The sequence below is a fragment of the Anoplolepis gracilipes genome, chromosome 1 (assembly GCF_047496725.1).
Source record: "Anoplolepis gracilipes chromosome 1, ASM4749672v1, whole genome shotgun sequence".
NCBI classification, from domain to species: domain Eukaryota; kingdom Metazoa; phylum Arthropoda; class Insecta; order Hymenoptera; family Formicidae; genus Anoplolepis; species Anoplolepis gracilipes.
The window spans coordinates 6,768,682-6,782,117 of NC_132970.1; the positions used below are offsets into that span (position 1 = coordinate 6,768,682).

General features: G+C 29.9%; 1 protein-coding gene across 20 annotated transcripts in view; it reads left to right on the forward strand.

Annotated features, from left to right (window-relative positions):
* Positions 1-13,436, forward strand: part of LOC140666630 (uncharacterized) — a 158,194-nt gene that overhangs the window by 55,973 nt on the left and 88,785 nt on the right. The window contains exons 1-2 of one of the 20 annotated variants that reach the window (XM_072894112.1): positions 3,129-3,218; positions 5,527-5,679. The exons of 2 other annotated variants lie outside the window; for them this stretch is intronic. The gene's annotated coding sequence lies outside the window, so the exon portion shown is untranslated. 17 more of the 20 variants (XM_072894120.1, XM_072894149.1, XM_072894056.1 and 14 more) reach the window with 17 other exon arrangements.

Sequence of the window (13,436 nt, forward strand, 5' to 3'; positions counted from 1 at the left end):
ATTTTTATTTAGGTAAGCTAAACATTTTAAATAATTACATTGTCTGACAAAAAAGTGCATTTTTCTTTTTCAGAGATCGTGGCATATATTTTATAGTAAATTTAGGTGTGCTGAATTCAAATCTGGCCGTAAAAACACCCTAACTCATCAGGACAATGTATGAACATTATTTCAGGTTTAATACATAGATACTAGACACACACATACAGAATGCATGTGCATGTGTATGTATCTATGTATTAAACATAAAATAGTTTGTTATCTCAGTTAGGTTACATATAGGCTTTGATAAGCTAATGTAACGAAAGTAGCAACTTTGATTAATTTAACGCCATATTTTTTATAAATTGATTTTTTAGGGTTTTTTTTTAAGAACTCTGCACGTTATTTTTCGTAAAATGAAATGTTCAACTTGAGCATTGGTAAACCCTCTTATCACATCATCTAAATATAACTATTGAAAGATTTCAAAAATCGGGTTTTTGCGTTTTTAATCTTAATTTTTTTAATCTGATGAGTTACGGTATTTTTACCAGATTTGGATTCAGCACATCCAAATTTATTAAAAAATGTATGCTACTAGTCTTGAAAAATTCTTTTTGGACATTATTATTAATGAATTTAACAAATTTTTAAGAAATAATATATGTTTAAAAAAGTATTTCTATAGAGTCTTAAAAATAAAAAAAACTTTTACATGTAATTATAATAAAAATAATAAGTTATATTAACTATAAGTTAAAAAAAAAACTATAAGTTAAGATATAATATTTATTTATAAAGATTTAATATTCGTTTAAACATTTGTGGACACGTAAATCTCAAACTTAACTTTAAACTTTAGCAAGAAAAAGAAGCCAAAAAAAATTTTCATATATGTGTTATATTGTATAAAAATTAATATCAATAATTATTAAGTTATTAAGTAGTATTGATTATTAAGTAGCAATTATCTCTTGTCAAAAAGTATCATCTTGGTATTTATCTCGATGTATCCAAAGCAATAATGCTACAATTTGTTACATACTGACTACTGTATGACGTATCATTGACCACAACCGGAACTACAAATTACAAAGCTACCGCAACAATTAACCAACGAGGCGTTAACAGCTAGAGTAGTTTCACCTCTGTAGGGCCTATTAGTAAGTTACGTTATTCGTCGACATTCCGATTGTTCGAATTAATCCAAATCAATATAACACCTGATTTTGATATTTTAGAGCAAATTGTTAAACTTAATGGTAATATTATAGTATCAATTTCCCATATACATATATTGATTTTAATACAGGAAGAAGGAAATATCCAATATTCAATAAAAACAAAGGAGTATCTCGTTATCTTGTAACGTGTTTCGTAACATAGTGAAACATCCATAACATCTTGTAATTTAATGTAAGAAGAAGGAAGATACTTAATTGGATAGAAAGTGATTGGACGTGTGTGTAGACTTTTTCTTTTTCTTGTCGATAATTTGGGGGATTTCTAATTTGTAGTTTGGAGAGTGAATCACGATACATCACGTGTAGAGCGAAACTGATGAATGGCTTATACATAATGATCAGTTCGCCGACATACGGAAATTCTAGAAAAATATATGAAAGGGAAAATTATAATTAGGTTGAATCTCAAAATTACTATACAAATATATTTTATATATTCTTATCAAGCTTACTTATATCAAATTTATTTTCTAATATATATATATTAAAATATTGTATTATTCCTTACATATATATAATAACTAAAAATGGTATTATTAAAAATTGTTCAAAAAAAATAATGATTAAACTTGCGAATTTTACAACAATTTTTTTTAGAAGATATTGAATATTGTAATAGTACAATCTCTATAAAAGTTTCCCGACGTAATCTAACAATGAGATAAAAATCAACTGAAAGAGATTCAATAATGCTATTCAATAATGTTATTTGAAAAGATATATAATGATAAGAGCAAGCGAATTTTGCAAGCGAACAAACATTGATCGTTTCAAATTAACGAAATCACTGATGGACGCAGTTTATATCATAGTTTATATATCGTGATATTTTATGATAGCTGAAGGCAATATTTACTTTTTGCAGTCGCTAAAGTTTAGTGAAAATACAAAATTTTCAATCGCGATGAATGAAGGTGATATCTCAAAAAATTCTATTTTGCCTTGCAACGCGGTATCGCACTGAAAATACTGATGAAAAGGTCATATTCATGATTACACATTTTATACTAGTATCAGCTTTATAATGAAATGATTTATCGCGAAAATTTTGCGTAGGATGAAATTATGGAAGACAAATGTGCGTTTTAATTTATTTTCGATAATCGCGTTGAATTGTAAATAAAGATTTAACGTAACTCGTTTTTGATATTTTTCTGATACAAAATATAATACATTATTCTTAATAGCAAATATATATAATACATTATTTAAATATAATTAATCTGTTAAAATTATTGATATATTACATTTTTATTAATAACAATTACAAACAATTATAATTTAAAAAAAAGAATAACACCCAACAATTAAGATAATTATGCAATTATTTGTTAATCAAAAGTTAATACTTTTACTGTAGTTATTATTAAGAATATGACATTATCTTGATTTATTAATATGATGAGGTTTAAGTTGACATCAAAACATCTGCTTGTAGTAAAAGCAGAACTTTGAATATATTCGAGCCATTTGCTTTCCGGATATATCTTGATTCAGAGAAGCGTGAAGCAATACTCAGTCTTCTCGCTCCGGAACTGACCATCAATTCCATTCAACCAACCATCGTCAGGAACGCAATACTTTTCTCACGGGAAAAGACAACTTATTCGATCGCTACCGTGACATATACGCGGCCATTCGGGCCAAGCCCTCGCGAAATCATTCACGGGAACCTCTCACTCTCCCCCACGTGGCTGCCAGAGTACGAACCTCCGCGGCGGGGGAATAGGAGAAAATCATGAAAAGTACGAGTGTGCGAACGAGAGCGAACACATTTGCCGTGCACGCGAGTAAGCGAGAGAAGAGAGATCATTCTCTTCTCTCACTTCCTCTTTTTCTCTCTCTGATCTCAACTTGGCGAATGTCCTGGTAGCGAGAGAAGTCGCCAGTGTCTCGGTAGACCTCCATCTGGTACAGCGGGCTAAGAGCCTCTTCGAGGATCGTCTATTCGGGAATCGTTCGCGTGCCGCCTGGCAGATCGCCGTGTGCCAGGTTATCCATGCCTTTGTATTTCTTCTTTTTTTCTTTCCTTTTTTTTTTCTCGTTGCTTTCGTTTCCTAAAGCGGATGTAACGCGGTCGATACTCGTGAGAACGGGAGCGTGTGAGTTGGAATTGTAAATAGTATCGAGTACGTAGAGGTTGTACTGCGGCGCACGTCCGAAATCGAGTTTGGCGCTTGTCGCGATCAATTTAAGCAGGAGTTGGCGAACGGGAATTTTCTGCATTTTTATGAGTTTTAGTGCAACACTAAAACTCATTTCTCGAGTGCACTTTATTCGAGCCGCGGGCTTTGATATAGTATGTCTGATCAATATACCACGTGGATTGAAATTGACAGCTATCTCCTAATAACACAATGCTTAAATTAACGGTTCATTATAACTGCATTTAATCTGTATCTATGATACTGTGCTTAATTTATATATATGTATCAATAAAAGTGAGAGGAACGTATATAAACAGATAGATTGGCAAAATAGCTGGAAGGCTTGAATGAAATTTCTAAAAAGTTTATACGAGGCAAAATTTGTATTTTCATATAATGACATTTTTAAATATATTTAAAATTAATTGATATATTTGATGATGGAATTGATGTATTATATATATATATATATATATATTATAATTGTAAATATCTGTTATTTCTTTGTTTCATTTCTGTACTTCTACAATTCTATATTTGTAACGTAAATATTGTAAAATTCAATATAAAATATTTCAACGGGTACATGTAATATCGTATCAAAAGGAGATTATATACTCCGAAAAATCTATTCATTTTTTCCTCGTGTGAATATTGAGGTCACGCGGAAAGTAAACGTGAATGTGAATACGAAAGCTACAAAACGACGTTACATCGTGTGAGTGTGCAATTTAATTCGATGGTTGACTGTATTAGGTTTGCTAGGTTATGCTGCCGCCAATGATCGTTGAGCTCTAATCGGGAGGAAATAATTTGTTTGGTTGCACCCGGTTTATACATAGGGATTGGCTGTAGATGATCGATCGCTGTATATTGGACCGTGTTGCTGTGCGTGTGCACGGAAATTAGCGATTACCTAAGTGCGCTATATTGATAAAGCGATGCCATAATAGAAGGAAATTTTTTTGATGACGAATCCGATCAAAATTCGATTTGAAATAAAAGTGCAAGTCAGAAATCTCAAAAAGTTAAATTATAAAGGTATAGAATAAACAAGAATGCAAAATTTTCGAAGATATTTGAAATTTCTTATCGGTATTCTGATTGTGCAACAATAATTATTAAAATAAAAATTTGAATATCAAAACTTTGAAACATTAATATAAACAATTAATGTAAAATATAATATAACAAGTAATGTAAAATATAATATAATATAAAATTATTAAATATAATAATTTATTATTAAAATTTGATTAGATATACATATATAGATTATCAAATTGTTAAGTAATTTAATCGTATCATCTTTGAAAACAGCAGGCGAGAAATTGATAGTCTATCATGTTATAACATTACTGCAAATTAATGTGTTATCTTGCATTTTAGATGTGAATGAGTGTATGTGTGTATATGTACATACATATATTTGTGTGTGTGTGTGTATATACATATACATATACACAAGATAGAGTTATTCTTTCATGTCTTTGCATAAAACATAAGTTAAATATTTTAATTAGCATATTACACTCATTCGATATAACGACAAATTTAATACGTGAGACAATTTAATACGGCGCTTAGCATAATCTTACTGATACATTCTACAATATATCTAATTCTACTGATGTAAGATTACTTTGAAAACTTTGTTCTTTATATTTGATCAAAATTAAATGTAAAAATATTTTTATAAAAAATTCGGTTTTATATAAAATCTTATTTTTAAAATCAGTGCCATATAAAATTAGAAAGTAATAATAAAGATAATAATAAATTATTGAGTAATTATCGAGGATACATATGTACTATTATACTATTATTTATATTCATATTAAAAATATACGTTTTCATTGCAAGTAATATTTTTCAAATTCGCGTGTCAAGAGTTTGTGTCTATGCTCCTGTAACATGTTGCATTAAATGTCAAACCTTCCACTTTGAGGCAGTATTAATTTCACTTCCACGTGCGTAAACCACTTTCACGAAACCGGTATTCTGGTACGCAATCTGTTCTGAACCATCCGGCGCTCTCGACGAAGATTGAAATTATAATATAAAACTGGTCAACCAATTAAAGTTGTGACCGCGAAATTCTGACCTTCACGACAATCTGGTTTTTATGAGATTGTTTTCTCTGCCGGACATAGTAGGGTTTATAGTGTACGATAGTGTGGACGTGTGAAGCAGGTGAAAAGCAGTCTCATGTGATACACTGTACGCTGAGCCAAAGACGAAAAAGGCGAAAAAAAAAGGAAATAAGGGACTCTCGGTGGAATTTCTTCAGCCAACTTTGCGAAACGGTGAGTCAAGTAGCGAGATAAAGTTTAATAGACCTTTGGGGTCAAACTTTTGATGTACGGACGAGCGGGAGAACGCATTCAAGTAGTACGTGAGCTTCATCGTAACTAGGATTAAAGAGAGATTTGTAGAGCAATAAAATACATACATATATAGTTATTTTAAAATTTACGCTTGATTTAATTGCATTTCTCATTGCTAGTTAAAATTACGATGCTGTAGCCGTATTGCTGTTTCACTCGGTCAAGTATCTTGATCGCTATTCGGGCAATCGAATTTGCTGGATACCGATACCACGACATATCGATCGGTCAACAAACGAATTTACCGAACATTTGCTTGCTAATTCACCTATGCATGCCACATAATCCGGTTACATCGCTGGTACCGCAGGAATGCGCGAATACTCACCTGTGTAGCTAATAGTACTGTATTACATCGGTTTTCGTATCAACGTAAATGTCTTCACAAGAAAGCACGTAGGATAAACAATTAAAAAGGAACAAAATAGAATTGAATACACTTTCAATGAATAGACAGTTCAATAAAACAATTATCAAATGTTATATTTATTGACACAAAATAAAGAGATTTAAAAAAATTAATTAAAAAAGCTTGGCATTGTTAAACTGCACAATATACTAATGAAATTTGAACGTATTCTTTACATTTTATTATAGCTATTATGTGTGTGTAACTAAATTAAATTTATTTTTAAATTAAATTTAGTTCTAAACTAAATTTATTTATTGGTTTCATATATGTATATTTTGAATTTAACATTGTCAAGCTTCTTAATTAAAATTTATTTATCTTTTTATTTTGTATTTACAATTTTTAATTTTTGGGTAAGTTTTTAATTCTTAATATTAATAATATAAATTATGTTTGTAGAAAATTAAAATACAATAATTATTTTCTACAATAGTTGTTTCAATTAAAATATTTTTCTATTTAAAATTGTATAAGTTTTTATTCTCTTAATTGGTGTACAATTTTTTATATTATTATTTTTGTAGAAAATTAAAATAACATTATTTTATAAAACAGTTTTGTACAATAATGCATACGTATTTTTCACTATTAACGTGTTTACTTGATGCTTTTTTTATATATTTTTTTAAAAAGTACATTTTTTAGGTATTATATTATTCTTCTTTGTAATTTCTTTAAGCACAAATTATTTTAAATATAAATAACGCATCTATATACATGATTAAAAATGATCAATTATTAAATTTGTATATGCGAAAAAAATTAAAAAATGTGAAAAAAATTATATTAAAAATGACGAAAAAGTTTATTTTTGATATATATATTTTGTTTAGAAAAGGTGCAACAATTGGAATCGCTGTAAAAACGATTAAAGAAGATTAAAGAAGTTATCAAGATTGCACATCATTCATAAGAATTATAAAAAATGACTTAAACTCTCTTAGAAGTTGATAATAAAAAAATCTGGTACAAAATCTTTATTTAATTGACCAAATAAAAAAATTTCCATTATTTTATACAATCTTTCTCCAATATTTTGACAATATACGGATGCCATAATCATAAAATATGCGCAATTGTTTATTAAAACATTTTGAAATGTGATTTTTTAAGCCTCACTTTATTGTGATCCGATTAAAGATATCATTTTCTGAAAGTACAAATCTTATTTTTATGAAACTTCTTCAAATTTTTACAGCGATTTCAACTATTGTAACTTTTTCTAAATTCATAAGGTATAAATATGCTGAAAACGAACTCAATACATATATACATTTTATTTATATATGTATTGAGTTCGTATATATGTATTTATTAGAATCTATTAAAATCTTTTAAATTAGATATATTATTATATAGTTAGATGTATTATTTATATTTAAAATAATTTATGCTTAAAAATGTTATAAAAATGTAAAAAAATGACATTTCTATACAAATTATTTAAATCGTGTAAATATTTGTTTAATTGTAACAATTTTATGACGTCGAAAATCCGTTAACTACTTTTTTACTTTGTAGAATTTGAATATTTGGAATTCTATATCTAATTGAATTTCTGCTAAATATTTTTGTTAATCGTAATTGAATTTTGTAACGTAATCTATTTCGTAATATTGTGACGATAATGGCGAACTTGCGCAGTCTTATCGATCTGAGGTTACGGGAAATATGGTTGTCACTCCCTGTCCCTTTATAACAGTATAGTCCTTTGACACGTAAACCCTATTCTGTGTGACCTTAGTTGTAACGGTCTGCGGTCTCAGTTTCAATCCTTAGTTTGCAATCGGAGCTGACTAGATCAATCATTTTCAGAGTAAACGTTCGCAACCCTCAAACACGACCTTCTCTTAATTAAATCCCGCTCGATTTCGACTATTACTGCAACTATAATTCTCTATTGTAATTCAATTTCCAATTTACTTTTTTAATTTTAGCATTCTTAGATCTATAAATTTTTAGAAAATTATTTGTAAATCTTCTCCCAAAGTCTCATTAGACTCTTTTATCTGCATGTATGTATTTTTTAGAGTATAAAATTTTTTTAAAGCTTTAAAGTACTTGAACTTTTAACATTTCTTATGGTTTGAAATGTACGGGAATAATTTCCAAAAAAGTAATACCAGCTTTCTCTTAACCCTGATACTGTATTTGAGAAAAAATATATATGTTACTCTCTACTATTAACAATAAAATATAATAATAAAAATTTGAAATTTTCTCATTAAAATATTCCGTTTGACTCGTTAAATCATGCCGAACGAATTTCGTAGGAATTGTCTAGCCGCGGAAACATTCGATTATCGGTCTTTTAGAACTTCCTTTTTGTTCGTACGTGTGTCGCAATTGAATCGGCTGATTTGTCGACGGGTCTCACCGAATGTTTGTCTGCCAATTTGCTTAGGTACAGTGTGCGTGAATCCGCGATAATCTAGTTAGTATTATCGGACACACAATAACGCGTGAATGAGTCACGATTACGATGAGTGGGAAGAGGGGCAGAGAAAGGGGTAAATTGCCCAGTGTACTGTCCGGAAACGGATTTTGCAGTCTCGTCGTCTTAATGAACGATCGTTATTCCACTTCGGCAAGCTCGGTCTTCACGCGACTGGAAATTGATTCCGACTCTTCCTTAAATTATGAGTTGATATGTCACGCATCGCCAATAAAAATGTAGTGAAAATATACCATTTAAAAAATGATACAGCTTGAAATATGTTTATTAGATGATGGCCAGATTTTCTATTCGTTATTGATTTTCTTCTAACACGTGTATATTCTTTTCCTTTTTATTATTATTATTGCTGAATATTTATAAGAACTTCTTGACGAGTTAAAGATATACCATATTTAGTTTTAGAATAGTATTGTATGTAACATTCTTCGGGAACGTGCAAAGAATATAGGTCAACGAAAGTAGGAGATAACGTTGTTTAAGTCAAAAGTTTTGACTTTAATTTTACAACATTAGTTTTGTTGTCACTTTGCAGAACTAAGGATAAAGTTAACCGACGTTGATGAAAACGTTACGGAGATACACAATTATAAAGTAAGACCTGCACTTAAGGAAATATAATACGAATCTAAATTAATCCTTTATAATTTTAATTAATATTACAATCTTGAATAAAAATCAATGTTTTCGTAATCGATTCAAAGATTTATATATAAGTCATTTGATGCAATAATTTAGCTTTTAGCTTATTTAGATATTTTTTTAGTTTTGGCATGAATTAGCTGAATAAGCTTAATAATGCTGTTTATTAAATCATAATTATATCTTTAAATTGTTCAAAGAAAGTTTTGTGAGTGAAATTAAAGGGTTGTGTGCATTTTTTAGGGATGTTCTCTCTCTCTCTCTCTCTCTCTCTCTCTCTCTCTCTCTCTCTCTCTCTCTCTCTCTCTCTTTCTATATATATAAATTTTAACGAAATTCTGAGTGACAAAATCATTTTATTCCACGCGAAATGGACGATAACGATCGATCTGTTCTCTGTCATACTTGGTCGAACTAGATTTTCGTGAGTTGTAAAATATCATCGCATGCCGGGGGAATAATTTGAAATTCGTTTTATCAATTAATATCGATGGACAGCCGTGTCACAATGGTTTCGTAGGCATGCCACTGGCGGATATCGGGACGGGACCGGCAGTGCCCGCTGGTATAATTGCCGCTGCGGTATTGTTTGTCAGTAACCCATCATTACTTTGGTTTCTGCGTTATTTGCGGCTAGCTTTAGTCATGCCATTTCCTCGATACTATTCTCTTTTTTCCCCTCTTACTTTCTCTATTTCGTTCTTGCGAAGACGATTATTGCCTTCGGCAGAGCATCACTTAACACAAATCAATACAATTGGTTTAAGATCGACTAATAACTTTTTATACAAAACAATATCTTGCGTTTTTCTTAAAATATTTCTTCTTATATCATACATTGCCTATATAATTATTTATTTTTTTATCTGCTTATATTACACATAAATTCAAGAGGTTTTCATTTATATTATAACAGATATTATATTATATACATATTATATATATATAGATATATTAAACATTTTCCAATGTAATAAATGATAAAATTACGTTTGATTTGTTGTTACATCACATAAACGAAATGTTATGAAAGTCAAGCACTGCTGAATAAAAACAATTCTAGACATAATTACATTTAATTATATTGAATTTATGAGATAAAACCTTTATCTTGATTTTCTAATTCTTCTTTTGTAAGGAAAGAGGCAGCCGATTTTTCTCAATCTCTAACTTATCAGACATGTAATGAAGTCCCTTGTGGCGAAGAAACAGGTCATTTCCATTTATATGGTAGTACGCCGATATACAATACACGTAATTCCCGTTTGCAGCGCGACGTCTTATCGTCGGAAGTATCGTCGGAAGTTTCGACACGCGCTGCGAGTTTCGCGTTCGCGCGAGGAAACTGCGCTGGTGGAGAGCAGAGAAGAGGAGAAACGGAGAATAACTAGCTAGCACGCAGAGGAAGCTCCATGCCCGTTTGTCGAGCGTGTAACGAGTACCGTGGTTGTAATTGCTTCGTGATCGTGGGGCGGTATAAGCGGTGCGATATCTGCACGTATACATTGCGCCTCGCGGACGAGGCTTAATTGCGTCTGCGTCAGGAACACGTATCCACCGACGCTTTCTAATGCTACGACGATGATGCGAGACACGAGAACGCGCTGCTCTTTTGTAAGATCTGCACCGAAATTGCCACACTCTCGACGTTAAGCTATCCGCAACAATCTTGCAAACATCTGCGGACGTTTCATAAAACAAGGCAGGGTGAATTAATGCAGATTGCTTTGGACAGATAAACTTTGAATATCATTCTTGCTGGAAGCTAAACGTATTATTTGTTTTATGATAAAGTTTCTCCAAAACGATGTTCTATTTGACTCTTTTGCGACTGTAGTGTCAGTTATGCTTCATGCTACTTGTATGCGTGTTAATAAAGAAAGGAAATAAATTCCCAGACTCTCTTTATAATCTTATAATCATTTGATTAAAAAAAACTACTAAAACATCAACGTAAATATATTTTGTATAACGTTTTCTGCATTGCTATTTTGCCAGTGCTTAAAATATAATACGTAGAAACAATTGAAATTGTTGGATTGTAAAAAGGCAGTTTGATATAAGTTTCAAGTCAAGATTTTTTATATGCGAAACACACAGCCCTAACTTTACAAAAATTGATTTACATGCAATATATATATGTATATAATTTATATTTGAACTATTAAATAGACATACTTTTTTCTTTCTATCGTTTTTTCTTAATTTCTCTCTTGTTTCTATTTTCTTCTTTTTTCGTTTTCCTTTTATCTCTCTTGTTTTCTTTTTTTTCTGTTAACGATGAAAAAAATTCTATTTACTCGCTTGCAAATTCCGAAAGCTCATTTTGGTTATCTGAAAAGATAAAGTTTTTTTTACATACACTATTAAACACGCGGCACATAACGAACAAATAACAGTACATTGATATTACGCAATATAATATGATAAAATATGCATTTCTTTCTTTATTCGTCATTTTTTTTTTCTTTTTCAGTTTTTCCTCTTTTCCCTCCTCTTTTTTTTCTTTCTCTTTTCTTTTCCTTTTTTCTCTTTTTTAACTTTAAAAAATAAATAATAATAAATTAAGAAATAATGTGCGTTATTATTAATATATTATGATTCTTTAATCCCGCTCACACATTATTCCAACTGTCACCGAACTGTCACTGAACTCAATAACATTCACTCGATCAACTCACATCATTGACAGCCAATCGCATTGAAAAATGGCAACAATAGAATCGAGAAATGCGATCCAAAAACACACTTCACGTTTCACGGATTTTTTTATTAAGATGGAGGATGGATGAAAGATTTGATTTAAATTAACTATTTTAATGTACAGTGAATATTAATCTATTATTTATGGACTTGAGAAGCTGGGGAATTATATACTTAAGAATTTTCTATAATCTGATCGATATAAAACTATAAAAATTTTATAATTATTGTTAATTTAACATCATAAATTAAGCGTTGAAGAATACAATATCTTTACTATATAATTATTGATTTATTTTAACTTTAAAATTTTTAATATTTCCTTCATCAGGCTTCAAAATAAATTATTTGCTTGCATGAATATCGGAGAACGACAACTATTTATATAGCATTTAACAAAATCGGTAATCTTTTTTCTGACTTTATATGCGATGCCTGGGATGCGATACAAAAATTTGGCGATCGTGTTGCAAACCATCGATAATCGTACAGCACAAATATGTAGAATATTTCGTTTTGATATTATCCCATGATATTAGCACATCGATGCTCTCTCGATGCTTTGCGCGCTTGTGTATAACTTCGTCACATGCTATTACGAAACAATTACGTAAGGTCAATGTGTGGTAATGAGCGCATACGGGCGGCAGGTTAATTGTATCGAAGAATTATTGGAACGAAGAAAAGGCGTTTTTCTTGTATCCTATACATAGCGTTGTAACAAGAATAACTTAGATCGATGTCGCTTCCGTACGAACGGCTAAAAAAAAAATAGATACACCAACGCAAGTTATTTACATGCTAAATATCAATGCAACGGATCTGACAGTACTTAAATATTGGTAAACGGATGACACAATTAAATAGAGATTTAAAATGTTGAACGTTTAATTTTGTCATACCATGCAATGATAAAAATATTTTATGACATTACATATACAATAAAGAAAGAAATATTGTATTGTTAAATTATTAAATGTAACAGAACTGTAGAATTAAATATATAATTAAATGTGAAATATATTGTGCAAATTTAATGACACATTGTAAATATAAATTAATTAAATTGTATTTCTTTTTTTCTTTTATATTTGATAAAACGTCTGAAAAAATGACAAGCAATTTTATTTTATTTTATATAATATTTTATATATTATTTTATATAATATTAGAGATAATAATGAATTACGTAATACGATCTCATGATAATATTCAGGTTATAATTATCATGGTTTAATTGAATTTCACTGTAATTCCACGAAAACAATTTCCTTTTTTAATGTTTTTTCATATAATAAAATTTACATTTATTAAATGTGTAGAAGATTACTTACATATAAATAAAATATTATTTCTAGTTGAATATAGAGAAATTACGATAGGTCAGCAAATTGACTAACTTGTTTTTACCGAATTTCTGAAAAAAAATTTCTAACTTCTCAGATTTTGCATAAATTCTATGTT